This window comes from Phalangium opilio, unplaced genomic scaffold (genome assembly GCF_054372755.1).
Source record: "Phalangium opilio isolate 3A_F unplaced genomic scaffold, DU_Popi_V2 ptg000054l_1, whole genome shotgun sequence".
NCBI lineage: Eukaryota > Metazoa > Arthropoda > Arachnida > Opiliones > Phalangiidae > Phalangium > Phalangium opilio.
Genome location: NW_028324173.1, coordinates 5,942,629 through 5,964,483, shown reverse-complemented (window position 1 = coordinate 5,964,483; position 21,855 = coordinate 5,942,629). Strand labels below are relative to the sequence as shown.

At 38.1% G+C, this 21,855-nt stretch overlaps 11 non-coding genes and 60 pseudogenes across 11 annotated transcripts; 22 read left to right on the top strand and 49 right to left on the bottom strand.

The window, feature by feature from the left end:
* Positions 1 to 340: 340 nt before the first annotated feature.
* LOC149672025 (5S ribosomal RNA) lies at positions 341 to 443 on the top strand (annotated as a pseudogene).
* A 122-nt stretch (positions 444 to 565) lies between these two features.
* LOC149672024 (5S ribosomal RNA) lies at positions 566 to 684 on the top strand (annotated as a pseudogene).
* A 121-nt stretch (positions 685 to 805) lies between these two features.
* Positions 806 to 924, top strand: LOC149672023 (5S ribosomal RNA). The gene has a single exon (XR_016367746.1). It is a non-coding gene; the product is annotated as a 5S ribosomal RNA (ribosomal RNA).
* Positions 925 to 1,044: 120 nt separating this feature from the next.
* Positions 1,045 to 1,163, top strand: LOC149672022 (5S ribosomal RNA). Its single transcript, XR_016367424.1, has one exon. It is a non-coding gene; the product is annotated as a 5S ribosomal RNA (ribosomal RNA).
* Positions 1,164 to 1,523: 360 nt separating this feature from the next.
* LOC149672021 (5S ribosomal RNA) lies at positions 1,524 to 1,642 on the top strand. The gene has a single exon (XR_016367740.1). It is a non-coding gene; the product is annotated as a 5S ribosomal RNA (ribosomal RNA).
* Positions 1,643 to 1,777: 135 nt separating this feature from the next.
* LOC149672020 (5S ribosomal RNA) lies at positions 1,778 to 1,896 on the top strand (annotated as a pseudogene).
* A 136-nt stretch (positions 1,897 to 2,032) lies between these two features.
* Positions 2,033 to 2,135, top strand: LOC149672019 (5S ribosomal RNA; annotated as a pseudogene).
* Positions 2,136 to 2,273: 138 nt separating this feature from the next.
* On the top strand, positions 2,274 to 2,392 carry LOC149672018 (5S ribosomal RNA). The gene has a single exon (XR_016367713.1). It is a non-coding gene; the product is annotated as a 5S ribosomal RNA (ribosomal RNA).
* Positions 2,393 to 2,512: 120 nt separating this feature from the next.
* On the top strand, positions 2,513 to 2,631 carry LOC149672017 (5S ribosomal RNA; annotated as a pseudogene).
* A 120-nt stretch (positions 2,632 to 2,751) lies between these two features.
* Positions 2,752 to 2,870, top strand: LOC149672016 (5S ribosomal RNA). The gene has a single exon (XR_016367714.1). It is a non-coding gene; the product is annotated as a 5S ribosomal RNA (ribosomal RNA).
* A 375-nt stretch (positions 2,871 to 3,245) lies between these two features.
* Positions 3,246 to 3,364, top strand: LOC149672015 (5S ribosomal RNA; annotated as a pseudogene).
* Positions 3,365 to 3,499: 135 nt separating this feature from the next.
* LOC149672014 (5S ribosomal RNA) lies at positions 3,500 to 3,618 on the top strand (annotated as a pseudogene).
* Positions 3,619 to 3,738: 120 nt separating this feature from the next.
* LOC149672013 (5S ribosomal RNA) lies at positions 3,739 to 3,857 on the top strand (annotated as a pseudogene).
* A 121-nt stretch (positions 3,858 to 3,978) lies between these two features.
* LOC149672012 (5S ribosomal RNA) lies at positions 3,979 to 4,097 on the top strand (annotated as a pseudogene).
* Positions 4,098 to 4,233: 136 nt separating this feature from the next.
* LOC149672011 (5S ribosomal RNA) lies at positions 4,234 to 4,352 on the top strand (annotated as a pseudogene).
* Positions 4,353 to 4,710: 358 nt separating this feature from the next.
* Positions 4,711 to 4,829, top strand: LOC149672010 (5S ribosomal RNA). Its single transcript, XR_016367564.1, has one exon. It is a non-coding gene; the product is annotated as a 5S ribosomal RNA (ribosomal RNA).
* A 137-nt stretch (positions 4,830 to 4,966) lies between these two features.
* LOC149672009 (5S ribosomal RNA) lies at positions 4,967 to 5,085 on the top strand (annotated as a pseudogene).
* Positions 5,086 to 5,204: 119 nt separating this feature from the next.
* On the top strand, positions 5,205 to 5,323 carry LOC149672008 (5S ribosomal RNA; annotated as a pseudogene).
* Positions 5,324 to 5,460: 137 nt separating this feature from the next.
* Positions 5,461 to 5,579, top strand: LOC149672007 (5S ribosomal RNA; annotated as a pseudogene).
* A 120-nt stretch (positions 5,580 to 5,699) lies between these two features.
* On the top strand, positions 5,700 to 5,818 carry LOC149672006 (5S ribosomal RNA; annotated as a pseudogene).
* Positions 5,819 to 6,179: 361 nt separating this feature from the next.
* LOC149672005 (5S ribosomal RNA) lies at positions 6,180 to 6,298 on the top strand (annotated as a pseudogene).
* Positions 6,299 to 6,434: 136 nt separating this feature from the next.
* On the top strand, positions 6,435 to 6,553 carry LOC149672004 (5S ribosomal RNA; annotated as a pseudogene).
* A 186-nt stretch (positions 6,554 to 6,739) lies between these two features.
* LOC149672003 (5S ribosomal RNA) lies at positions 6,740 to 6,858 on the bottom strand. Its single transcript, XR_016367413.1, has one exon. It is a non-coding gene; the product is annotated as a 5S ribosomal RNA (ribosomal RNA).
* A 120-nt stretch (positions 6,859 to 6,978) lies between these two features.
* Positions 6,979 to 7,097, bottom strand: LOC149672002 (5S ribosomal RNA; annotated as a pseudogene).
* Positions 7,098 to 7,234: 137 nt separating this feature from the next.
* On the bottom strand, positions 7,235 to 7,353 carry LOC149672001 (5S ribosomal RNA; annotated as a pseudogene).
* A 120-nt stretch (positions 7,354 to 7,473) lies between these two features.
* On the bottom strand, positions 7,474 to 7,591 carry LOC149672000 (5S ribosomal RNA; annotated as a pseudogene).
* Positions 7,592 to 7,728: 137 nt separating this feature from the next.
* On the bottom strand, positions 7,729 to 7,847 carry LOC149671999 (5S ribosomal RNA; annotated as a pseudogene).
* A 362-nt stretch (positions 7,848 to 8,209) lies between these two features.
* On the bottom strand, positions 8,210 to 8,328 carry LOC149671998 (5S ribosomal RNA; annotated as a pseudogene).
* Positions 8,329 to 8,464: 136 nt separating this feature from the next.
* Positions 8,465 to 8,583, bottom strand: LOC149671997 (5S ribosomal RNA; annotated as a pseudogene).
* Positions 8,584 to 8,720: 137 nt separating this feature from the next.
* On the bottom strand, positions 8,721 to 8,823 carry LOC149671996 (5S ribosomal RNA; annotated as a pseudogene).
* Positions 8,824 to 9,183: 360 nt separating this feature from the next.
* LOC149671995 (5S ribosomal RNA) lies at positions 9,184 to 9,286 on the bottom strand (annotated as a pseudogene).
* A 138-nt stretch (positions 9,287 to 9,424) lies between these two features.
* On the bottom strand, positions 9,425 to 9,543 carry LOC149671994 (5S ribosomal RNA). Its single transcript, XR_016367482.1, has one exon. It is a non-coding gene; the product is annotated as a 5S ribosomal RNA (ribosomal RNA).
* Positions 9,544 to 9,904: 361 nt separating this feature from the next.
* LOC149671993 (5S ribosomal RNA) lies at positions 9,905 to 10,023 on the bottom strand (annotated as a pseudogene).
* A 137-nt stretch (positions 10,024 to 10,160) lies between these two features.
* LOC149671992 (5S ribosomal RNA) lies at positions 10,161 to 10,263 on the bottom strand (annotated as a pseudogene).
* A 362-nt stretch (positions 10,264 to 10,625) lies between these two features.
* On the bottom strand, positions 10,626 to 10,728 carry LOC149671991 (5S ribosomal RNA; annotated as a pseudogene).
* A 138-nt stretch (positions 10,729 to 10,866) lies between these two features.
* LOC149671990 (5S ribosomal RNA) lies at positions 10,867 to 10,985 on the bottom strand. The gene has a single exon (XR_016367481.1). It is a non-coding gene; the product is annotated as a 5S ribosomal RNA (ribosomal RNA).
* Positions 10,986 to 11,347: 362 nt separating this feature from the next.
* On the bottom strand, positions 11,348 to 11,466 carry LOC149671989 (5S ribosomal RNA; annotated as a pseudogene).
* A 137-nt stretch (positions 11,467 to 11,603) lies between these two features.
* LOC149671988 (5S ribosomal RNA) lies at positions 11,604 to 11,722 on the bottom strand (annotated as a pseudogene).
* Positions 11,723 to 11,860: 138 nt separating this feature from the next.
* Positions 11,861 to 11,979, bottom strand: LOC149671987 (5S ribosomal RNA; annotated as a pseudogene).
* A 362-nt stretch (positions 11,980 to 12,341) lies between these two features.
* LOC149671986 (5S ribosomal RNA) lies at positions 12,342 to 12,460 on the bottom strand (annotated as a pseudogene).
* A 137-nt stretch (positions 12,461 to 12,597) lies between these two features.
* Positions 12,598 to 12,716, bottom strand: LOC149671985 (5S ribosomal RNA; annotated as a pseudogene).
* A 138-nt stretch (positions 12,717 to 12,854) lies between these two features.
* On the bottom strand, positions 12,855 to 12,957 carry LOC149671984 (5S ribosomal RNA; annotated as a pseudogene).
* A 137-nt stretch (positions 12,958 to 13,094) lies between these two features.
* Positions 13,095 to 13,197, bottom strand: LOC149671983 (5S ribosomal RNA; annotated as a pseudogene).
* Positions 13,198 to 13,559: 362 nt separating this feature from the next.
* LOC149671982 (5S ribosomal RNA) lies at positions 13,560 to 13,662 on the bottom strand (annotated as a pseudogene).
* Positions 13,663 to 13,800: 138 nt separating this feature from the next.
* On the bottom strand, positions 13,801 to 13,919 carry LOC149671981 (5S ribosomal RNA). The gene has a single exon (XR_016367480.1). It is a non-coding gene; the product is annotated as a 5S ribosomal RNA (ribosomal RNA).
* Positions 13,920 to 14,281: 362 nt separating this feature from the next.
* Positions 14,282 to 14,400, bottom strand: LOC149671980 (5S ribosomal RNA; annotated as a pseudogene).
* Positions 14,401 to 14,537: 137 nt separating this feature from the next.
* On the bottom strand, positions 14,538 to 14,656 carry LOC149671979 (5S ribosomal RNA; annotated as a pseudogene).
* Positions 14,657 to 14,794: 138 nt separating this feature from the next.
* LOC149671978 (5S ribosomal RNA) lies at positions 14,795 to 14,913 on the bottom strand (annotated as a pseudogene).
* Positions 14,914 to 15,275: 362 nt separating this feature from the next.
* Positions 15,276 to 15,394, bottom strand: LOC149671977 (5S ribosomal RNA; annotated as a pseudogene).
* Positions 15,395 to 15,531: 137 nt separating this feature from the next.
* LOC149671976 (5S ribosomal RNA) lies at positions 15,532 to 15,650 on the bottom strand (annotated as a pseudogene).
* A 138-nt stretch (positions 15,651 to 15,788) lies between these two features.
* On the bottom strand, positions 15,789 to 15,891 carry LOC149671975 (5S ribosomal RNA; annotated as a pseudogene).
* Positions 15,892 to 16,026: 135 nt separating this feature from the next.
* LOC149671974 (5S ribosomal RNA) lies at positions 16,027 to 16,145 on the bottom strand (annotated as a pseudogene).
* A 121-nt stretch (positions 16,146 to 16,266) lies between these two features.
* Positions 16,267 to 16,385, bottom strand: LOC149671973 (5S ribosomal RNA; annotated as a pseudogene).
* Positions 16,386 to 16,522: 137 nt separating this feature from the next.
* Positions 16,523 to 16,641, bottom strand: LOC149671972 (5S ribosomal RNA; annotated as a pseudogene).
* Positions 16,642 to 17,019: 378 nt separating this feature from the next.
* Positions 17,020 to 17,138, bottom strand: LOC149671971 (5S ribosomal RNA; annotated as a pseudogene).
* A 137-nt stretch (positions 17,139 to 17,275) lies between these two features.
* On the bottom strand, positions 17,276 to 17,394 carry LOC149671970 (5S ribosomal RNA; annotated as a pseudogene).
* A 138-nt stretch (positions 17,395 to 17,532) lies between these two features.
* On the bottom strand, positions 17,533 to 17,635 carry LOC149671969 (5S ribosomal RNA; annotated as a pseudogene).
* A 135-nt stretch (positions 17,636 to 17,770) lies between these two features.
* LOC149671968 (5S ribosomal RNA) lies at positions 17,771 to 17,889 on the bottom strand (annotated as a pseudogene).
* A 121-nt stretch (positions 17,890 to 18,010) lies between these two features.
* Positions 18,011 to 18,129, bottom strand: LOC149671967 (5S ribosomal RNA; annotated as a pseudogene).
* A 137-nt stretch (positions 18,130 to 18,266) lies between these two features.
* Positions 18,267 to 18,385, bottom strand: LOC149671966 (5S ribosomal RNA; annotated as a pseudogene).
* A 378-nt stretch (positions 18,386 to 18,763) lies between these two features.
* LOC149671965 (5S ribosomal RNA) lies at positions 18,764 to 18,882 on the bottom strand (annotated as a pseudogene).
* Positions 18,883 to 19,019: 137 nt separating this feature from the next.
* Positions 19,020 to 19,138, bottom strand: LOC149671964 (5S ribosomal RNA; annotated as a pseudogene).
* A 137-nt stretch (positions 19,139 to 19,275) lies between these two features.
* On the bottom strand, positions 19,276 to 19,394 carry LOC149671963 (5S ribosomal RNA; annotated as a pseudogene).
* A 362-nt stretch (positions 19,395 to 19,756) lies between these two features.
* Positions 19,757 to 19,875, bottom strand: LOC149671962 (5S ribosomal RNA; annotated as a pseudogene).
* A 138-nt stretch (positions 19,876 to 20,013) lies between these two features.
* Positions 20,014 to 20,116, bottom strand: LOC149671961 (5S ribosomal RNA; annotated as a pseudogene).
* Positions 20,117 to 20,251: 135 nt separating this feature from the next.
* LOC149671960 (5S ribosomal RNA) lies at positions 20,252 to 20,370 on the bottom strand (annotated as a pseudogene).
* A 137-nt stretch (positions 20,371 to 20,507) lies between these two features.
* LOC149671959 (5S ribosomal RNA) lies at positions 20,508 to 20,626 on the bottom strand (annotated as a pseudogene).
* Positions 20,627 to 20,748: 122 nt separating this feature from the next.
* LOC149671958 (5S ribosomal RNA) lies at positions 20,749 to 20,851 on the bottom strand (annotated as a pseudogene).
* Positions 20,852 to 20,988: 137 nt separating this feature from the next.
* On the bottom strand, positions 20,989 to 21,091 carry LOC149671957 (5S ribosomal RNA; annotated as a pseudogene).
* A 134-nt stretch (positions 21,092 to 21,225) lies between these two features.
* On the bottom strand, positions 21,226 to 21,344 carry LOC149671956 (5S ribosomal RNA; annotated as a pseudogene).
* A 358-nt stretch (positions 21,345 to 21,702) lies between these two features.
* LOC149671955 (5S ribosomal RNA) lies at positions 21,703 to 21,821 on the bottom strand. The gene has a single exon (XR_016367427.1). It is a non-coding gene; the product is annotated as a 5S ribosomal RNA (ribosomal RNA).
* Between the last annotated feature and the right edge of the window lie 34 nt (positions 21,822 to 21,855).

Here is a 21,855-nt window from a genome sequence, read left to right as displayed (position 1 = left end):
TGAAGAAAAAAAACATGCGATTTTTTCGGTACACTTTTGAATGCATTTTTTTCTGGACAAACTTTTGACCGAATTCAGCTTTATTACCTATAAAATACTCATTAAATGTGATTTCATCTCGATTGATCAATAAATAAAATTGAACCTTGATTTTTAATTACATTTTCAAAATCGACGTTTCTCGGCCAGAGAAGCACATTTATATTTTAAAATATAACCATTGAAATTAATAATTTGAATTCAATTAAACTTCATCATTATAAAACAATAACAAAAAGAAGATATGTTTGCTTTTTTCATATCTGGTGGATTTTAAAAGAGGAAACAAAAAGGAACTCTCGGCAACGGCCATATCACGCTGAAAACACCGGTTCTCGTCCGTTCACCGAAGTTAAGCAGCGTCGAGCGCAGTCAGTACTTGGGAACACAGCGTGCCGTTGGCTTTTCCCTTTTTGTTTCCTCTTTTAAATTCCACCAGATATGAAAAAAGCAATTATATCTTCTTTTTTTTATATTTTTATAAAGATGAAGTTTAATTGAATTCAAATTATTAAGTAGCACTCTCGGCAACGGCAATATCATGCTGAATACACCGGTTCTCGTCCGATCACCGAAGTTAAGCAGCGTCGAGCGCAGTCAGTACTCGGGAGGGAGACCACTTAGTAACACTGCGTGCCGATGGCTTTTAATTTTTTTTCCTCTTTTAAATTCCAATAGATATGAAAAAAAGCAAACTTATTTTCTTTTTGTTATTGTTTTATAAAGACGAAGGTTAATTAAATTCAAATTATTAAATAGCACTCTCGGCAACGGCCATATCACGCTGAAAACACCGGTTCTCGTCCGATCACCGAAGTTAAGCAGCGTCGAGCGCAGTCAGTACTTGGGAGGAAGACCACTTAGGAACACTGCGTGCCGTTGGTTTTTCACTTTTTTTCCACTTTTAAATTCCAATAGATATGAAAAAAGCAAACATATCTTCTTTTTGTTATTGTTTTATAAAGACGAAGGTTAATTAAATTCAAATTATTAAATAGCACTCTCGGCAACGGCCATATCACGCTGAAAACACCGGTTCTCGTCCGATCACCGAAGTTAAGCAGCGTCGAGCGCAGTCAGTACTTGGGAGGCAGACCACTTGGGAACACTGCGTGCCGTTGACTTTTTCACTTTTTTTTCCTGTTTTAAATTCCAACAGATATGAAAAAAGCAAACTTATTTTCTTTTTGTTATTGTTTTAAAAAGATGAAGGTTAATTTGTCTCACTTAATTTAAATTCGAATTATTAACTAACACTCTCGGCAACGGCCATATCACGTTGAAAACACCGGTTCTAGTCCTATCACCGAAGTTAAGCAGCGTCGAGCGCAGTCAGTAATTGGAAACTCTGCGTGCCGTTGGCTTTTTCACTTTTGTTTCCTCTTTTAAATTCCACCAGATATAAAAAAGCAAACATATCTCCTTTTTTTATATTTTTATAAAGATGAAGGTTAATTAAATTCAAATTATTAAGTAGCACTCTCGGCAACGGCCATATCATGCTGAATACACCGGTTCTCGTCCGATCACCGAAGTTAAGCAGCGTCGAGCGCAGTCAGTACTTGGGAGGGAGACCACTTAGGAACACTACGTGCCGTAGGCTTTTTCACTTTTTTTTCACTTTTAAATTCCAATAGATATGAAAAAAGCAAACTTATTTTCTTTTTGTTATTGTTTGAAAAGATGAAGGTTAATTTGTCTCACTTAATTTAAATTCGAATTATTAACTAGCACTCTCGGCAACGGCCATATCACGCTGAAAAAAACGCTTCTCCTCCGATCACCGAAGTTAAGCAGCGTCTAGCGCAGTCAGTACTTGGGAGGGAGACCACTCAGGAACCCTGCGTGCCGTTGGCTTCTTCACTTTTTTTCCTCTTTTAAATTCCAATAGATATGAAAAAAGCAAACTTATTTTCTTTTTGTTATTGTTTTAAAAAGATGAAGGTCAATTTGTCTCACTTAATTTAAATTCGAATTACTATCTAGCACTCTCAGCAACGGCCATATCACGCTGAAAACACCGGTTCTCGTCTGATCACCGAAGTTAAGCAGCGTCGAGCGCGGTCAGTACTTGGGAACACTGCGTGCCGTTGGCTTTTTCCTTTTTGTTTCCTCTTTTAAATTCCACCAGATATGAAAAAACCAAACATAATTTTCTTTTTGTTATTGTTTTAAAAAGATGAAGGTCAATATGTCTCACTTAATTTAAATTCGAATTATTATCTAGCACTCTCAGCAACGGCCATATCACGCTGATAACACCGGTTCTCGTCCGATCACCGAAGTTAAGCAGCGTCGAGCGCAGTCAGTACTTGGGAGGAAGACCACTTAGGAACACTGCGTGCCGTTGGTTTTTCACTTTTTTTCCACTTTTAAATTCCAATAGATATGAAAAAAGCAAACATATCTTCTTTTTGTTATTGTTTTATAAAGACGAAGGTTAATTAAATTCAAATTATTAAATAGCACTCTCGGCAACGGCCATATCACGCTGAAAACACCGGTTCTCGTCCGATCACCAAAGTTAAGCAGCGTCGAGCGCAGTCAGTACTTGGGAGGCAGACCACTTGGGAACACTGGGTGCCGTTGGTTTTTCACTTTTTTTCCACTTTTAAATTCCAATAGATATGAAAAAAGCAAACATATCTTCTTTTTGTTATTGTTTTATAAAGATGAAGGTTAATTAAATTCAAATTATTAAATAGCACTCTCGGCAACGGCCATATCACGCTGAAAACACCGGTTCTCGTCCGATCACCGAAGTTAAGCAGCGTCGAGCGCAGTCAGTACTTGGGAGGCAGACCACTTGGGAACAGTGCGTGCCGTTGGCTTTTTCACTTTTTTTTCCTATTTTAAATTCCAATAGATATGAAAAAAGCAAACTTATTTTCTTTTTGTTACTGTTTTAAAAAGATGAAGGTTAATTTGTCTCACTTAATTTAAATTCGAATTATTAACTAGCACTCTCGGAAACGGCTATATCGCGCTGAAAACACCGGTTCTAGTCGTTTCACCGACGTTAAGAAGCGTCGAGCGCAGTCAGTACTTGGGAGGCAGACCACTTAGGAACACTGCGTGCCGTTCGTTTTTCACTTTTTTCCACTTTTAAATTCCAATAGATATGAAAAAAGCAAACATATCATCTTTTTGTTATTGTTTTATAAAGATGAAGGTTAATTAAATTCAAATTATTAATTAGCACTCTGGGCAACGGCCATATCACGCTGAAAACACCGGTTCTCCTCCGATCACCGAAGTTAAGCAGCGTCGAGCGCAGTCAGTACTTGGGAGAGAGACCACTTAGGAACACTGCGTGCCGTTGGCTTTTTCACTTTTTTTCCACTTTTATATTCCAATAAATTTCAAAAAAGCAAACATATTTTCTTTTTGTTATTGTTTTAAAAGATGAAGCTTAATTTGTCTCACTTAATTTAAATTCGAATTATTAACTAGCACTCTCGCCAACGGCCATATCGCGCTGAAAACACCGGTTCTAGTCCTATCACCGAAGATAAGCAGCGTCGAGTGCAGTCAGTACTTGGGAGGGAGACAATTTAGGAACACTGCGTGCCGTTGGTTTTTCACTTTTTTTCCACTTTTAAATTCCAATAGATATGAAAAAAGCAAACATATCTTCTTTTTGTTATTGTTTTATAAAGATGAAGGTTAATTAAATTCAAATTATTAAATAGCACTCTGGGCAACGGCCATATCACGCTGAAAACACCGGTTCTCGTCCGATCACCGAAGTTAAGCAGCGTCGAGCGCAGTCAGTACTTGGGAGGGAGACCACTTAGGAACACTGGGTGCCGTTGGTTTTTCACTTTTTTTTCCACTTTTAAATTCCAATAGATATGAAAAAAGCAAACATATCTTCTTTTTGTTATTGTTTTATAAAGATGAAGGTTAATTAAATTCAAATTATTAAATAGCACTCTCGGCAACGGCCATATCACGCTGAAAACACTGGTTCTCGTCCGATCAACGAAGTTAAGCAGCGTCGAGCGCAGTCAGTACTTGGGAGGGAGACCACTTAGGAACACTGCGTGCCGTTGGCTTTTTCACTTTTTTTCCACTTTTATATTCCAATAAATTTCAAAAAAGCAAACATATTTTCTTTTTGTTATTGTTTTAAAAAGATGAAGGTTAATTTGTCTCACTTAATTTAAATTCGAATTATTAACTAGCACTCTCAGCAACGGCCATATCACGCTGAAAACACCGGTTCTAGTCCTATCACCGAAGTTTAGCACCGTCGAGCGCAGTCAGTATTTGGGAGGGAGACCACTTAGGAACACTGCGTGCCGTTGGTTTTTCACTTTTTTTCCACTTTTAAATTCCAATAGATTTAAAAAAAGCAAACATATTTTCTTTTTGTTATTGTTTTAAAAAGATGAAGGTTAATTTGTCTCACTTAATTTATATTCGAATTATTAACTAGCGCTCTCGGCGACGGCCATATCACGCTGAAACCACGGTTCTAGTCCTATCACCGAAGTTAAGCAGCGTCGAGCGCAGTCAGTACTTGGAAACTCTGCGTGCCGTTGGCTTTTTCACTTTTGTTTCCTCTTTTAAATTCCACCAGATATAAAAAAGCAACCATATCTTCTTTTTGTTATTGTTTTATAAAGATTAAGGTTAATTAAATTTAAATTATTAAGTAGCACTCTGGGCAACGGCCATATCACGCTGAAAACACCGGTTCTCGTCCGATCACCGAAGTAAAGCAGCGTCGAGCGCAGTCAGTACTTGGGAGGGAGACCACTTAGGAACACTGCGTGCCGTTGGCTTTTTCACTTTTTTTTCCACTTTTATATTCCAATAAATTTAAAAAAAGCAAACATATTTTCTTTTTGTTATTGTTTTAAAAAGATGAAGGTTAATTTGTCTCACTTAATTTAAATTCGAATTATTAACTAGCACTCTCGCCAACGGCCATATCGCGCTGAAAACACCGGTTCTAGTCCTATCACCGAAGATAAGCAGGGTCGAGCGCAGTCAGTACTTGGGAGGGAGACCACTTAGGAACACTGCGTGCCGTTGGTTTTTCACTTTTTTCCACTTTTAAATTCCAATAGATATGAAAAAAGCAAACATATCTTCTTTTTGTTATTGTTTTATAAAGATGAAGGTTAATTAAATTCAAATTATTAAATAGCACTCTGGGCAACGGCCATATCACGCTGAAAACACCGGTTCTCGTCCGATCACCGAAGTAAAGCAGCGTCGAGCGCAGTCAGTACTTGGGAGGGAGACCACTTAGGAACACTGCGTGCCGATGGCTTTTTCACTTTTTTTTCCTCTTTTAAATTCCAATAGATATGAAAAAACCAAACTTTTTTTCTTTTTGTTATTGTTTTAAAAAGATGAAGGTTAATTTGTCTCACTTAATTTAAATTCGAATTATTAACTAGCACTCTCGGCAACGGCCATATCACGCTGAAAACACCGGTTCTAATCCTATCACCGAAGTTAAGCAGCGTCGAGCGCAGTCAGTACGTGGGAGGGAGACCACTTAAGAACACTGCGTGCCGTTGGTTTTTCACTTTTTTTCCACTTTTAAATTCCAATAGATATGAAAAAAGCAAACATATCTTCTTTTTGTTATTGTCTTATAAAGATGAAGGTTAATTAAATTCAAATTATTAAATAGCACTCTCGGCAACGGCCATATCGCGCTGAAAAAAACGGTTCTCGTCCGATCACCGAAGTTAAGCAGCGTCGAGCGCAGTCAGTACTTGGGAGGGAGACCACTTAGGAACACTGCGTGCCGTTGGGTTTTTCACTTTTTTTTCCACTTTTATATTCCAATAAATTTAAAAAAAGCAAACATATTTTCTTTTTGTTATCGTTTTAAAAAGATGAAGGTTAATTTTTCTCACTTAATTTAAATTCGAATTATTAACTAGCACTCTCGGCGACGGCCATATCACGCTGAAAACACCGGTTCTAGTCCTATAACCGAAGTTAAGCAGCGTCGAGCGCAGTCAGTACTTGGAAACTCTGCGTGCCGTTGGCTTTTTCACTTTTGTTTCCTCTTTTAAATTCCACCAGATATAAAAAAGCAACCATATCTTCTTTTTGTTATTGTTTTATAAAGATTAAGGTTAATTAAATTCAAATTATTAAATAGCACTCTCGGCAGCGGCCATATCACGCTGAAAACACCGGTTCTTGTCCGATCACCGAAGTTAAGCAGCGTCGATCGCAGTCAGTACTTGGGAGGGAGACCACTTAGGAACACTGCGTGCCGTTGGCTTTTTCACTTTTTTTCCTCTTTTAAATTCCAATAGATATGAAAAAACCAAACTTTTTTTCTTTTTGATATTGTTTTAAAAAGATGAAGGTTAATTTGTCTCACTTAATTTAAATTCGAATTATTAACTAGCACTCTCGGCAACGGCCATATCACGCTGAAAACACCGGTTCTAATCCTATCACCGAAGTTAAGCAGCGTCGAGCGTAGTCAGTACGTGGGAGGGAGACCACTTAAGAACACTGCGTGCCGTTGCTTTTTCACTTTTTTTTCCACTTTTAAATTCCAATAGATATGAAAAAAGCAAACATATCTTCTTTTTGTTATTGTCTTATAAAGATGAAGGTTAATTAAATTCAAATTATTAAATAGCACTCTCGGCAGCGGCCATATCACGCTGAAAACACCGGTTCTTGTATATAAAAGTGGAAAAAAAAGTGAAAAAGCCAACGGCACGCAGTGTTCCTAAGTGGTCTCCCTCCCAAGTACTGACTGCGCTCGACGCTGCTTAACTTCGGTGATCGGACGAGAACCGGTGTTTTCAGCGTGATATGGCCGTTGCCCAGAGTTCTATTTAATAATTTGAATTTAATTAACCTTCATCTTTATAGAACAATAACAAAAAGAAGATATGTTTGCTTTTTTCATATCTATTGGAATTTAAAAGTGGAAAAAAAGTGAAAAACCAACGTCACGCAGTGTTCCTAAGTGGTCTCCCTCCCAAGTACTGACTGCGCTCGACGCTGCTTATCTTCGGTGATAGGACTAGAACCGGTGTTTTCAGCGCGATATGGCCGTTGGCGAGAGTGCTAGTTAATAATACGAATTTAAATTAAGTGAGACAAATTAACCTTTATATTTTTAAAACAATAACAAAAAGAAAAAATGTTTGGTTTTTTCATATCTATTGGAATTTAAAAGAGGAAAAAAAAGTGAAAAAGCCAACGGCACGCAGTGTTCCTAAGTGGTCTCCCTCGCAAGTACTGACTGCGATCGACGCTGCTTAACTTCGGTGATCGGACAAGAACCGGTGTTTTCAGCGTGATATGGCCGTTGCCCAGAGTGCTATTTAATAATTTGAATTTAATTAACCTTCATCTTTATAAAACAATAACAAAAAGAAGATATGTGTGCTTTTTTCATATCTATTGGAATTTAAAAGTGGAAAAAAAGTGAAAAACCAACGGCACGCAGTGTTCCTAAGTGGTCTCCCTCCCAAGTACTGACTGCGCTCGACACTGCTTATCTTCGTTATAGGACTAGAACCGGTGTTTTCAGCGCGATATGGCCGTTGGCGAGAGTGCTAGTTAATAATTCGAATTTAAATTAAGTGAGACAAATTAACCTTTATCTTTTTAAAACAATAACAAAAAGAAAAATTGTTTGGTTTTTTCATATCTATTGGAATTTAAAAGAGGAAAAAAAAGTGAAAAAGCCAACGGCACGCAGTGTTCCTAAGTGGTCTCCCTCGCAAGTACTGACTGCGATCGACGCTGCTTAACTTCGGTGATCGGACAAGAACCGGTGTTTTCAGCGTGATATGGCCGTTGCCCAGAGTGCTAGTTAATAATTTGAATTTAATTAACGTTCATCTTTATAAAACAATAACAAAAAGAAGATATGTTTGCTTTTTTCATATCTGGTGGAATTTAAAAGAGGAAACAAAAAGGAAAAAGCCAACGGCACGCAGTGTTCCCAAGTACTGACTGCGCTCGACGCTGCTTAACTTCGGTGATCGGAGGAGAATCGTTTTTTTCAGCGTGATATGGCCGTTGGCGAGAGTGCTAGTTAATAATTCGAATTTAAATTACGTGAGACAAATTAACCTTCATCTTTTTAAAACAATAACAAAAAGAAAATAAGTTTGCTTTTTTCATATCTATTGGAATTTAAATGAGGAAAAAAAAGTGAAAAAGCCAACGGCACGCAGTGTTCCTAAGTGGTCTCCCTCCCAAGTACTGACTGCCCACGACGCTGCTTAACTTCGGTGATAGGACTAGAACCGGTGTTTTCAGCGTGATATGGCCGTTGCCGAGAGTGCTAGTTAATAATTCGAATTTAAATTAAGTGAGACAAATTAACCTTCATCTTTTTAAAACAATAACAATAAGAAAATAAGTTTGCTTTTTTCATATCTATTGGAATTTAAAAGAGGAAAAAAAGTAAAAAAGCCAACGGCACGCAGTGTTCCTAAGTGGTCTCCCTCCCAAGTACTGACTGCGATCGACGCTGCTTAACTTCGGTGATCGGACGGGAACCGGTGTTGTCAGCGTGATATGGCCGTTGCTGAGAGTGCTAGTTAATAATTCGAATTTAAATTAAGTGAGACAAATTAACCTTCATATTTATAAAACAATAACAAAAAGAAGATATGTTTGGTTTTTTCATATCTGATGGAATTTAAAAGAGGAATCAAAAAGGAAAAAGCCAACGGCACGCAGTGTTCCCAAGTACTGACTGCGCTCGACGCTGCTTAACTTCGGTGAACGGACGAGAACCGGTGTATTCAGCATGATATGGCCGTTGCCGAGGGCTAGTTAATAATTTGAATTTAATTAACTTTCATCTTTATAAAACAATAACAAAAAGAAGATATGTTTGCTTTTTTCATATCTGGTGGAATTTAAAAGACGAAACAAAAAGGAAAAAGCCAAAGGCACGCAGTGTTCCCAAGTACTGACTGCGCACGACGCTGCTTAACTTCGGTGATCGGACGAGAACCGTTTTTTTCAGCGTGATATGGCCGTTGCCGAGAGTGCTAGTTAATAATTCCAATTTAAATTAAGTGAGACAAATTAACCTTCATCTTTTTAAAACAATAACAAAAATAAAATTATGTTTGGTTTTTTATATCTGGTGGAATTTAAAAGAGGAAACGAAAAGGAAAAAGCCAACGGCACGCAGTGTTCCCAAGTACTGACTGCGCTCGACGCTACTTAACTTCGGTGATCGGACGAGAACCGGTGTTTTCAGCGTGATATGGCCGTTGCTGAGAGTGCTAGATAATAATTCGAATTTAAATTAAGTGAGACAAATTGACCTTCATCTTTTTAAAACAATAACAAAAAGAAAATAAGTTTGCTTTTTTCATATCTATTGGAATTTAAAAGAGGAAAAAAAAAGTGAAATAGCCAACGGCACGCAGTGTTCCTAAGTGGTCTCCCTCCCAAGTACTGACTGCGCTCGACGCTGCTTAACTTCGGTGATCGGACGAGAACCGGTGTATTCAGCGTGATATGGCCGTTGCCGTGAGTGCTAGTTAATAATTTGAATTTAATTAACGTTCATCTTTATAAAACAATAACAAAAAGAAGATATGTTTGCTTTTTTCATATCTGGTGGAATTTAAAAGAGGAAACAAAAAGGAAAAAGCCAACGGCACGCAGTGTTCCCAAGTACTGACTGCGCTCGACGCTGCTTAACTTCGGTGATCGGAGGAGAATCGTTTTTTTCAGCGTGATATGGCCGTTGGCGAGAGTGCTAGTTAATAATTCGAATTTAAATTACGTGAGACAAATTAACCTTCATCTTTTTAAAACAATAACAAAAAGAAAATAAGTTTGCTTTTTTCATATCTATTGGAATTTAAATGAGGAAAAAAAGTGAAAAAGCCAACGGCACGCAGTGTTCCTAAGTGGTCTCCCTCCCAAGTACTGACTGCCCTCGACGCTGCTTAACTTCGGTGATAGGACTAGAACCGGTGTTTTCAGCGTGATATGGCCGTTGCTGAGAGTGCTAGTTAATAATTCGAATTTAAATTAAGTGAGACAAATTAACCTTCATATTTATAAAACAATAACAAAAAGAAGATATGTTTGGTTTTTTCATATCTGATGGAATTTAAAAGAGGAATCAAAAAGGAAAAAGCCAACGGCACGCAGTGTTCCCAAGTACTGACTGCGCTCGACGCTGCTTAACTTCGGTGAACGGACGAGAACCGGTGTATTCAGCATGATATGGCCGTTGCCGAGAGTGCTAGTTAATAATTTGAATTCAATAAAACTTCATCTTTATAAAACAATAACAAAAAGAAGATATGTTTGCTTTTTTCATATCTGGATGAATTTAAAAGAGGAAGCAAAAAGGAAAAAGCCAAAGGCACGCAGTGTTCCCAAGTACTGACTGCGCACGACGCTGCTTAACTTCGGTGATCGGACGAGAACCGTTTTTTTCAGCGTGATATGGCCGTTGCCGAGAGTGCTAGTTAATAATTCCAATTTAAATTAAGTGAGACAAATTGATCTTCATCTTTTTAAAACAATAACAAAAATAAAATTATGTTTGGTTTTTTATATCTGGTGGAAATTAAAAGAGGAAACGAAAAGGAAAAAGCCAACGGCACGCAGTGTTCCCAAGTACTGACTGCGCTCGACGCTACTTAACTTCGGTGATCGGACGAGAACCGGTGTTTTCAGCGTGATATGGCCGTTGCTGAGAGTGCTAGATAATAATTCGAATTTAAATTAAGTGAGACAAATTGACCTTCATCTTTTTAAAACAATAACAAAAAGAAAATAAGTTTGCTTTTTTCATATCTATTGGAATTTAAAAGAGGAAAAAAAAAGTGAAATAGCCAACGGCACGCAGTGTTCCTAAGTGGTCTCCCTCCCAAGTACTGACTGCGCTCGACGCTGCTTAACTTCGGTGATCGGACGAGAACCGGTGTATTCAGCGTGATATGGCCGTTGCCGTGAGTGCTAGTTAATAATTTGAATTTAATTAACGTTCATCTTTATAAAACAATAACAAAAAGAAGATATGTTTGCTTTTTTCATATCTGGTGGAATTTAAAAGAGGAAACAAAAAGGAAAAAGCCAACGGCACGCAGTGTTCCCAAGTACTGACTGCGCTCGACGCTGCTTAACTTCGGTGATCGGAGGAGAATCGTTTTTTTCAGCGTGATATGGCCGTTGGCGAGAGTGCTAGTTAATAATTCGAATTTAAATTACGTGAGACAAATTAACCTTCATCTTTTTAAAACAATAACAAAAAGAAAATAAGTTTGCTTTTTTCATATCTATTGGAATTTAAATGAGGAAAAAAAAGTGAAAAAGCCAACGGCACGCAGTGTTCCTAAGTGGTCTCCCTCCCAAGTACTGACTGCCCTCGACGCTGCTTAACTTCGGTGATAGGACTAGAACCGGTGTTTTCAGCGTGATATGGCCGTTGCCGAGAGTGCTAGTTAATAATTCGAATTTAAATTAAGTGAGACAAATTAACCTTCATCTTTTTAAAACAATAACAAAAAGAAAATAAGTTTGCTTTTTTCATATCTATTGGAATTTAAAAGAGGAAAAAGAAGTGAAAAAGCCAACGGCACGCAGTGTTCCTAAGTGGTCTCCCTCCCAAGTACTGACTGCGATCGACGCTGCTTAACTTCGGTGATCGGACGGGAACCGGTGTTGTCAGCGTGATATGGCCGTTGCTGAGAGTGCTAGTTAATAATTCGAATTTAAATTAAGTGAGACAAATTAACCTTCATCTTTTTAAAAATATAACAAAAAGAAAATATGTTTGCTTTTTTCATATCTATTGGAATTTAAAAGAGGAAAAAAAAAGTGAAATAGCCAACGGCATGCAGTGTTCCTAAGTGGTCTCCCTCCCAAGTACTGACTGCGCTCGACGCTGCTTAACTTCGGTGATCGGACGAGAACCGGTGTATTCAGCGTGATATGGCCGTTGCCGTGAGTGCTAGTTAATAATTTGAATTTAATTAACGTTCATCTTTATAAAACAATAACAAAAAGAAGATATGTTTGCTTTTTTCATATCTGGTGGAATTTAAAAGAGGAAACAAAAAGGAAAAAGCCAACGGCACGCAGTGTTCCCAAGTACTGACTGCGCTCGACGCTGCTTAACTTCGGTGATCGGAGGAGAATCGTTTTTTTCAGCGTGATATGGCCGTTGGCGAGAGTGCTAGTTAATAATTCGAATTTAAACTACGTGAGACAAATTAACCTTCATCTTTTTAAAACAATAACAAAAAGAAAATAAGTTTGCTTTTTTCATATCTATTGGAATTTAAATGAGGAAAAAAAAGTGAAAAAGCCAACGGCACGCAGTGTTCCTAAGTGGTCTCCCTCCCAAGTACTGACTGCCCTCGACGCTGCTTAACTTCGGTGATAGGACTAGAACCGGTGTTTTCAGCGTGATATGGCCGTTGCCGAGAGTGCTAGTTAATAATTCGAATTTAAATTAAGTGAGACAAATTAACCTTCATCTTTTTAAAACAATAACAAAAAGAAAATAAGTTTGCTTTTTTCATATCTATTGGAATTTAAAAGAGGAAAAAGAAGTGAAAAAGCCAACGGCACGCAGTGTTCCTAAGTGGTCTCCCTCCCAAGTACTGACTGCGATCGACGCTGCTTAACTTCGGTGATCGGACGGGAACCGGTGTTGTCAGCGTGATATGGCCGTTGCTGAGAGTGCTAGTTAATAATTCGAATTTATATTAAGTGAGACAAATTAACCTTCATCTTTTTAAAACAATAACAAAAAGAAAATTATGTTTGGTTTTTTCATATCTGGTGGAATTTAAAAGAGGAAACAAAAAGGAAAAAGCCAACGGCACGCAGTGTTCCCAAGTACTGACTGCGCTCGACGCTGCTTAACTTCGGTGATCGGACGAGAACCGGTGTTTTCAGCGTGATATGGCCGTTGCTGAGAGTGCTAGTTAATAATTCGAATTTAAATTAAGTGAGACAAATTAACCTTCATATTTATAAAACAATAACAAAAAGAAGATATGTTTGGTTTTTTCATATCTGATGGAATTTAAAAGAGGAATCAAAAAGGAAAAAGCCAACGGCACGCAGTGTTCCCAAGTACTGACTGCGCTCGACGCTGCTTAACTTCGGTGAACGGACGAGAACCGGTGTATTCAGCATGATATGGCCGTTGCCGAGAGTGCTAGTTAATAATTTGAATTCAATAAAACTTCATCTTTATAAAACAATAACAAAAAGAAGATATGTTTGCTTTTTTCATATCTGGATGAATTTAAAAGAGGAAGCAAAAAGGAAAAAGCCAAAGGCACGCAGTGTTCCCAAGTACTGACTGCGCACGACGCTGCTTAACTTCGGTGATCGGACGAGAACCGTTTTTTTCAGCGTGATATGGCCGTTGCCGAGAGTGCTAGTTAATAATTCCAATTTAAATTAAGTGAGACAAATTGATCTTCATCTTTTTAAAACAATAACAAAAATAAAATTATGTTTGGTTTTTTATATCTGGTGGAAATTAAAAGAGGAAACGAAAAGGAAAAAGCCAACGGCACGCAGTGTTCCCAAGTACTGACTGCGCTCGACGCTACTTAACTTCGGTGATCGGACGAGAACCGGTGTTTTCAGCGTGATATGGCCGTTGCTGAGAGTGCTAGATAATAATTCGAATTTAAATTAAGTGAGACAAATTGACCTTCATCTTTTTAAAACAATAACAAAAAGAAAATAAGTTTGCTTTTTTCATATCTATTGGAATTTAAAAGAGGAAAAAAAAAGTGAAATAGCCAACGGCACGCAGTGTTCCTAAGTGGTCTCCCTCCCAAGTACTGACTGCGCTCGACGCTGCTTAACTTCGGTGATCGGACGAGAACCGGTGTATTCAGCGTGATATGGCCGTTGCCGTGAGTGCTAGTTAATAATTTGAATTTAATTAACGTTCATCTTTATAAAACAATAACAAAAAGAAGATATGTTTGCTTTTTTCATATCTGGTGGAATTTAAAAGAGGAAACAAAAAGGAAAAAGCCAACGGCACGCAGTGTTCCCAAGTACTGACTGCGCTCGACGCTGCTTAACTTCGGTGATCGGAGGAGAATCGTTTTTTTCAGCGTGATATGGCCGTTGGCGAGAGTGCTAGTTAATAATTCGAATTTAAATTACGTGAGACAAATTAACCTTCATCTTTTTAAAACAATAACAAAAAGAAAATAAGTTTGCTTTTTTCATATCTATTGGAATTTAAATGAGGAAAAAAAAGTGAAAAAGCCAACGGCACGCAGTGTTCCTAAGTGGTCTCCCTCCCAAGTACTGACTGCCCTCGACGCTGCTTAACTTCGGTGATAGGACTAGAACCGGTGTTTTCAGCGTGATATGGCCGTTGCCGAGAGTGCTAGTTAATAATTCGAATTTAAATTAAGTGAGACAAATTAACCTTCATCTTTTTAAAACAATAACAAAAAGAAAATAAGTTTGCTTTTTTCATATCTATTGGAATTTAAAAGAGGAAAAAGAAGTGAAAAAGCCAACGGCACGCAGTGTTCCTAAGTGGTCTCCCTCCCAAGTACTGACTGCGATCGACGCTGCTTAACTTCGGTGATCGGACGGGAACCGGTGTTGTCAGCGTGATATGGCCGTTGCTGAGAGTGCTAGTTAATAATTCGAATTTAAATTAAGTGAGACAAATTAACCTTCATCTTTTTAAAAATATAACAAAAAGAAAATATGTTTGCTTTTTTCATATCTATTGGAATTTAAAAGAGGAAAAAAAAAGTGAAATAGCCAACGGCATGCAGTGTTCCTAAGTGGTCTCCCTCCCAAGTACTGACTGCGCTCGACGCTGCTTAACTTCGGTGATCGGACGAGAACCGGTGTATTCAGCGTGATATGGCCGTTGCCGTGAGTGCTAGTTAATAATTTGAATTTAATTAACGTTCATCTTTATAAAACAATAACAAAAAGAAGATATGTTTGCTTTTTTCATATCTGGTGGAATTTAAAAGAGGAAACAAAAAGGAAAAAGCCAACGGCACGCAGTGTTCCCAAGTACTGACTGCGCTCGACGCTGCTTAACTTCGGTGATCGGAGGAGAATCGTTTTTTTCAGCGTGATATGGCCGTTGGCGAGAGTGCTAGTTAATAATTCGAATTTAAACTACGTGAGACAAATTAACCTTCATCTTTTTAAAACAATAACAAAAAGAAAATAAGTTTGCTTTTTTCATATCTATTGGAATTTAAATGAGGAAAAAAAAGTGAAAAAGCCAACGGCACGCAGTGTTCCTAAGTGGTCTCCCTCCCAAGTACTGACTGCCCTCGACGCTGCTTAACTTCGGTGATAGGACTAGAACCGGTGTTTTCAGCGTGATATGGCCGTTGCCGAGAGTGCTAGTTAATAATTCGAATTTAAATTAAGTGAGACAAATTAACCTTCATCTTTTTAAAACAATAACAAAAAGAAAATAAGTTTGCTTTTTTCATATCTATTGGAATTTAAAAGAGGAAAAAGAAGTGAAAAAGCCAACGGCACGCAGTGTTCCTAAGTGGTCTCCCTCCCAAGTACTGACTGCGATCGACGCTGCTTAACTTCGGTGATCGGACGGGAACCGGTGTTGTCAGCGTGATATGGCCGTTGCTGAGAGTGCTAGTTAATAATTCGAATTTATATTAAGTGAGACAAATTAACCTTCATCTTTTTAAAACAATAACAAAAAGAAAATTATGTTTGGTTTTTTCATATCTGGTGGAATTTAAAAGAGGAAACAAAAAGGAAAAAGCCAACGGCACGCAGTGTTCCCAAGTACTGACTGCGCTCGACGCTGCTTAACTTCGGTGATCGGACGAGAACCGGTGTTTTCAGCGTGATATGGCCGTTGCTGAGAGTGCTAGATAATAATTCGAATTTAAATTAAGTGAGACAAATTGACCTTCATCTTTTTAAAACAATAAAAAAAGAAAATAAGTTTGCTTTTTTCATATCTATTGGAATTTAAAAGAGGAAAACAAATGAAAAAGCCAACGGCACGCAGTGTTCCTAAGTGGTCTCCCTCCCAAGTACTGACTGCGCTCGACGCTGCTTAACTTCGTTGATTGGACGAGAACCGGTGTTTTCAGCGTGATATGGCTGTTGCCGAGAGTGCTATTTAATAATTTGAATTTAATTAACCTTCATCTTTATAAAACAATAACAAAAAGAAGATATGTTTGCTTTTTTCATATCTATTGGAGTTTAAAAGTGGAAAAAAAAGTGAAAAACCAACGGCACGCAGTGTTCCTATGTGGTCTCCCTCCCATGTACTGACTGCGCTCGACACTGCTTAACTTCGGTGATAGGACTAGAACCGGTGTTTTCAGCGTGATATGGCCGTTGCCGAGAGTGCTAGTTAATAATTCGAATTTAAATTAAGTGAGACAAATTAACCTTCATCTTTTTAAAACAATAACAAAAAGAAAATAACTTTGCTTTTTTCATATCTATTGGAATTTAAAAGAGGAAAAAGAAGTGAAAAAGCCAACGGCACGCAGTGTTCCTAAGTGGTCTCCCTCCCAAGTACTGACTGCGATCGACGCTGCTTAACTTCGGTGATCGGACGGGAACCGGTGTTGTCAGCGTGATATGGCCGTTGCTGAGAGTGCTAGTTAATAATTCGAATTTAAATTAAGTGAGACAAATTAACCTTCATCTTTTTAAAACAATAACAAAAAGAAAATTATGTTTGGTTTTTTCATATCTGGTGGAATTTAAAAGAGGAAACAAAAAGGAAAAAGCCAACGGCACGCAGTGTTCCCAAGTACTGACTGCGCTCGACGCTGCTTAACTTCGGTGATCGGAGGAGAATCGTTTTTTTCAGCGTGATATGGCCGTTGGCGAGAGTGCTAGTTAATAATTCGAATTTAAATTACGTGAGACAAATTAACCTTCATCTTTTTAAAACAATAACAAAAAGAAAATAAGTTTGCTTTTTTCATATCTATTGGAATTTAAATGAGGAAAAAAAAGTGAAAAAGCCAACGGCACGCAGTGTTCCTAAGTGGTCTCCCTCCCAAGTACTGACTGCCCTCGACGCTGCTTAACTTCGGTGATAGGACTAGAACCGGTGTTTTCAGCGTGATATGGCCGTTGCCGAGAGTGCTAGTTAATAATTCGAATTTAAATTAAGTGAGACAAATTAACCTTCATCTTTTTAAAACAATAACAAAAAGAAAATAAGTTTGCTTTTTTCATATCTATTGGAATTTAAAAGAGGAAAAAGAAGTGAAAAAGCCAACGGCACGCAGTGTTCCTAAGTGGTCTCCCTCCCAAGTACTGACTGCGATCGACGCTGCTTAACTTCGGTGATCGGACGGGAACCGGTGTTGTCAGCGTGATATGGCCGTTGCTGAGAGTGCTAGTTAATAATTCGAATTTATATTAAGTGAGACAAATTAACCTTCATCTTTTTAAAACAATAACAAAAAGAAAATTATGTTTGGTTTTTTCATATCTGGTGGAATTTAAAAGAGGAAACAAAAAGGAAAAAGCCAACGGCACGCAGTGTTCCCAAGTACTGACTGCGCTCGACGCTGCTTAACTTCGGTGATCGGACGAGAACCGGTGTTTTCAGCGTGATATGGCCGTTGCTGAGAGTGCTAGATAATAATTCGAATTTAAATTAAGTGAGACAAATTGACCTTCATCTTTTTAAAACAATAAAAAAAGAAAATAAGTTTGCTTTTTTCATATCTATTGGAATTTAAAAGAGGAAAACAAATGAAAAAGCCAACGGCACGCAGTGTTCCTAAGTGGTCTCCCTCCCAAGTACTGACTGCGCTCGACGCTGCTTAACTTCGTTGATTGGACGAGAACCGGTGTTTTCAGCGTGATATGGCTGTTGCCGAGAGTGCTATTTAATAATTTGAATTTAATTAACCTTCATCTTTATAAAACAATAACAAAAAGAAGATATGTTTGCTTTTTTCATATCTATTGGAGTTTAAAAGTGGAAAAAAAAGTGAAAAACCAACGGCACGCAGTGTTCCTATGTGGTCTCCCTCCCAAGTACTGACTGCGCTCGACACTGCTTAACTTCGGTGATAGGACTAGAACCGGTGTTTTCAGCGTGATATGGCCGTTGCCGAGAGTGCTAGTTAATAATTCGAATTTAAATTAAGTGAGACAAATTAACCTTCATCTTTTTAAAACAATAACAAAAAGAAAATAACTTTGCTTTTTTCATATCTATTGGAATTTAAAAGAGGAAAAAGAAGTGAAAAAGCCAACGGCACGCAGTGTTCCTAAGTGGTCTCCCTCCCAAGTACTGACTGCGATCGACGCTGCTTAACTTCGGTGATCGGACGGGAACCGGTGTTGTCAGCGTGATATGGCCGTTGCTGAGAGTGCTAGTTAATAATTCGAATTTAAATTAAGTGAGACAAATTAACCTTCATCTTTTTAAAACAATAACAAAAAGAAAATTATGTTTGGTTTTTTCATATCTGGTGGAATTTAAAAGAGGAAACAAAAAGGAAAAAGCCAACGGCACGCAGTGTTCCCAAGTACTGACTGCGCTCGACGCTGCTTAACTTCGGTGATCGGAGGAGAATCGTTTTTTTCAGCGTGATATGGCCGTTGGCGAGAGTGCTAGTTAATAATTCGAATTTAAATTACGTGAGACAAATTAACCTTCATCTTTTTAAAACAATAACAAAAAGAAAATAAGTTTGCTTTTTTCATATCTATTGGAATTTAAATGAGGAAAAAAAAGTGAAAAAGCCAACGGCACGCAGTGTTCCTAAGTGGTCTCCCTCCCAAGTACTGACTGCCCTCGACGCTGCTTAACTTCGGTGATAGGACTAGAACCGGTGTTTTCAGCGTGATATGGCCGTTGCCGAGAGTGCTAGTTAATAATTCGAATTTAAATTAAGTGAGACAAATTATCCTTCATCTTTTTAAAACAATAACAAAAAGAAAATAAGTTTGCTTTTTTCATATCTATTGGAATTTAAAAGAGGAAAAAGAAGTGAAAAAGCCAACGGCACGCAGTGTTCCTAAGTGGTCTCCCTCCCAAGTACTGACTGCGATCGACGCTGCTTAACTTCGGTGATCGGACGGGAACCGGTGTTGTCAGCGTGATATGGCCGTTGCTGAGAGTGCTAGTTAATAATTCGAATTTAAATTAAGTGAGACAAATTAACCTTCATCTTTTTAAAACAATAACAAAAAGAAAATATGTTTGCTTTTTTCATATCTATTGGAATTTAAAAGAGGAAAAAAAAGTGAAATAGCCAACGGCATGCAGTGTTCCTAAGTGGTCTCCCTCCCAAGTACTGACTGCGCTCGACGCTGCTTAACTTCGGTGATCGGACGAGAACCGGTGTATTCAGCGTGATATGGCCGTTGCCGTGAGTGCTAGTTAATAATTTGAATTTAATTAACGTTCATCTTTATAAAACAATAACAAAAAGAAGATATGTTTGCTTTTTTCATATCTGGTGGAATTTAAAAGAGGAAACAAAAAGGAAAAAGCCAACGGCACGCAGTGTTCCCAAGTACTGACTGCGCTCGACGCTGCTTAACTTCGGTGATCGGAGGAGAATCGTTTTTTTCAGCGTGATATGGCCGTTGCCGAGAGTGCTAGTTAATAATTCGAATTTAAATTAAGTGAGACAAATTAACCTTCATCTTTTTAAAACAATAACAAAAAGAAAATAAGTTTGCTTTTTTCATATCTATTGGAATTTAAAAGAGGAAAAAGAAGTGAAAAAGCCAACGGCACGCAGTGTTCCTAAGTGGTCTCCCTCCCAAGTACTGACTGCGATCGACGCTGCTTAACTTCGGTGATCGGACGGGAACCGGTGTTGTCAGCGTGATATGGCCGTTGCTGAGAGTGCTAGTTAATAATTCGAATTTAAATTAAGTGAGACAAATTAACCTTCATCTTTTTAAAACAATAACAAAAAGAAAATTATGTTTGGTTTTTTCATATCTGGTGGAATTTAAAAGAGGAAACAAAAAGGAAAAAGCCAACGGCACGCAGTGTTCCCAAGTACTGACTGCGCTCGACGCTGCTTAACTTCGGTGATCGGACGAGAACCGGTGTTTTCAGCGTGATATGGCCGTTGCTGAGAGTGCTAGATAATAATTCGAATTTAAATTAAGTGAGACAAATTGACCTTCATCTTTTTAAAACAATAAAAAAAGAAAATAAGTTTGCTTTTTTCATATCTATTGGAATTTAAAAGAGGAAAACAAATGAAAAAGCCAACGGCACGCAGTGTTCCTGAGTGGTCTCCCTCCCAAGTACTGACTGCGCTCGACACTGCTTAACTTCGGTGATAGGATTAGAACCGGTGTTTTCAGCGTGATATGGCCGTTGCCGAGAGTGCTAGTTAATAATTCGAATTTAAATTAAGTGAGACAAATTAACCTTCATCTTTTTAAAACAATAACAAAAAGAAAATAAGTTTGCTTTTTTCATATCTATTGGAATTTAATAGAGGAAAAAAAAGTGAAAAAGCCAACGACACGCAGTGCTCCCAAGTTGTCTGCCTCCCAAGTACTGACTGCGCTCGACGCTGCTTAACTTCGGTGATCGGACGAGAACCGGTGTTTTCAGCGTTATATGGCCGTTGCCGAGAGTGCTATTTAATAATTTGAATTTAATTGACCTTCATCTTTATAAAACAATAACAAAAAGAAGACATGTTTGCTTTTTTCATATCTATTGGAATTTAAAAGAGGAAACAAAAAGGAAAAAGCCAACGGCACGCTGTGTTCCCAAGTACTGACTGCGCTCGACGCTGCTTAACTTCGGTGAACGGACGAGAACCGGTGTTTTCAGCGTGATATGGCCGTTGCCGAGAGTGCTAGTTAATAATTCGAATTTAAATTAAGTGAGAAAATTAACCTTCATCTTTTTAAAACAATAACAAAAAGAAAATTATGTTTGGTTTTTTCATATCTGGTGGAATTTAAAAGAAGAAACAAAAAGGAAAAAGCCAACGGCACGCAGTGTTCCCAAGTACTGACTGCGCTCGACGCTGCTTAACTTCGGTGATCGGACGAGAACCGGTGTTTTCAGCGTGATATGGCCGTTGCTGAGAGTGCTAGATAATAATTCGAATTTAAATTAAGTGAGACAAATTGACCATCTTTTTAAAACAATAACAAAAAGAAAATAAGTTTGCTTTTTTCATATCTATTGGAATTTAAAAGTGAAAAAAAAAGTGAAAAACCCAACGGCACGTAGTGTTCCTAAGTGGTCTCCCTCCCAAGTACTGACTGCGCTCGACGCTGCTCAACTTCGGTGATCGGACGAGAACCGGTGTATTCAGCATGATATGGCCGTTGCCGAGAGTGCTAATTAATAATTTGAATTCAATTAAACTTCATCTTTATAAAACACTAACAAAAAGAAGATATGTTTGCTTTTTTCATATCTGGTGGAATTTAAAAGAGGAAACAAAAAGGAAAAAGCCAACGGCACGCAGTGTTCCCAAGTACTGACTGCGCTCGACGCTGCTTAACTTCGGTGATCGGAGGAGAACCGTTTTTTTCAGCGTGATATAACCGTTGCCGAGAGTTCTAGTTAATAATTCGAATTTAAATTAAGTGAGACAAATTAACCTTCATCTTTTCAAACAATAACAAAAAGAAAATATGTTTGCTTTTTTCATATCTATTGGAATTTAAAAGTGGAAAAAAGTGAAAAACCAACGGCACGCAGTGTTCCTAAGTGGTCTCCCTCCCAAGTACTGACTGCGCTCGACGCTGCTTAACTTCGGTGATCGGACGAGAACCGGTGTTTTCAGCGTGATATGGCCGTTGCTGAGAGTGCTAGATAATAATTCGAATTTAAATTAA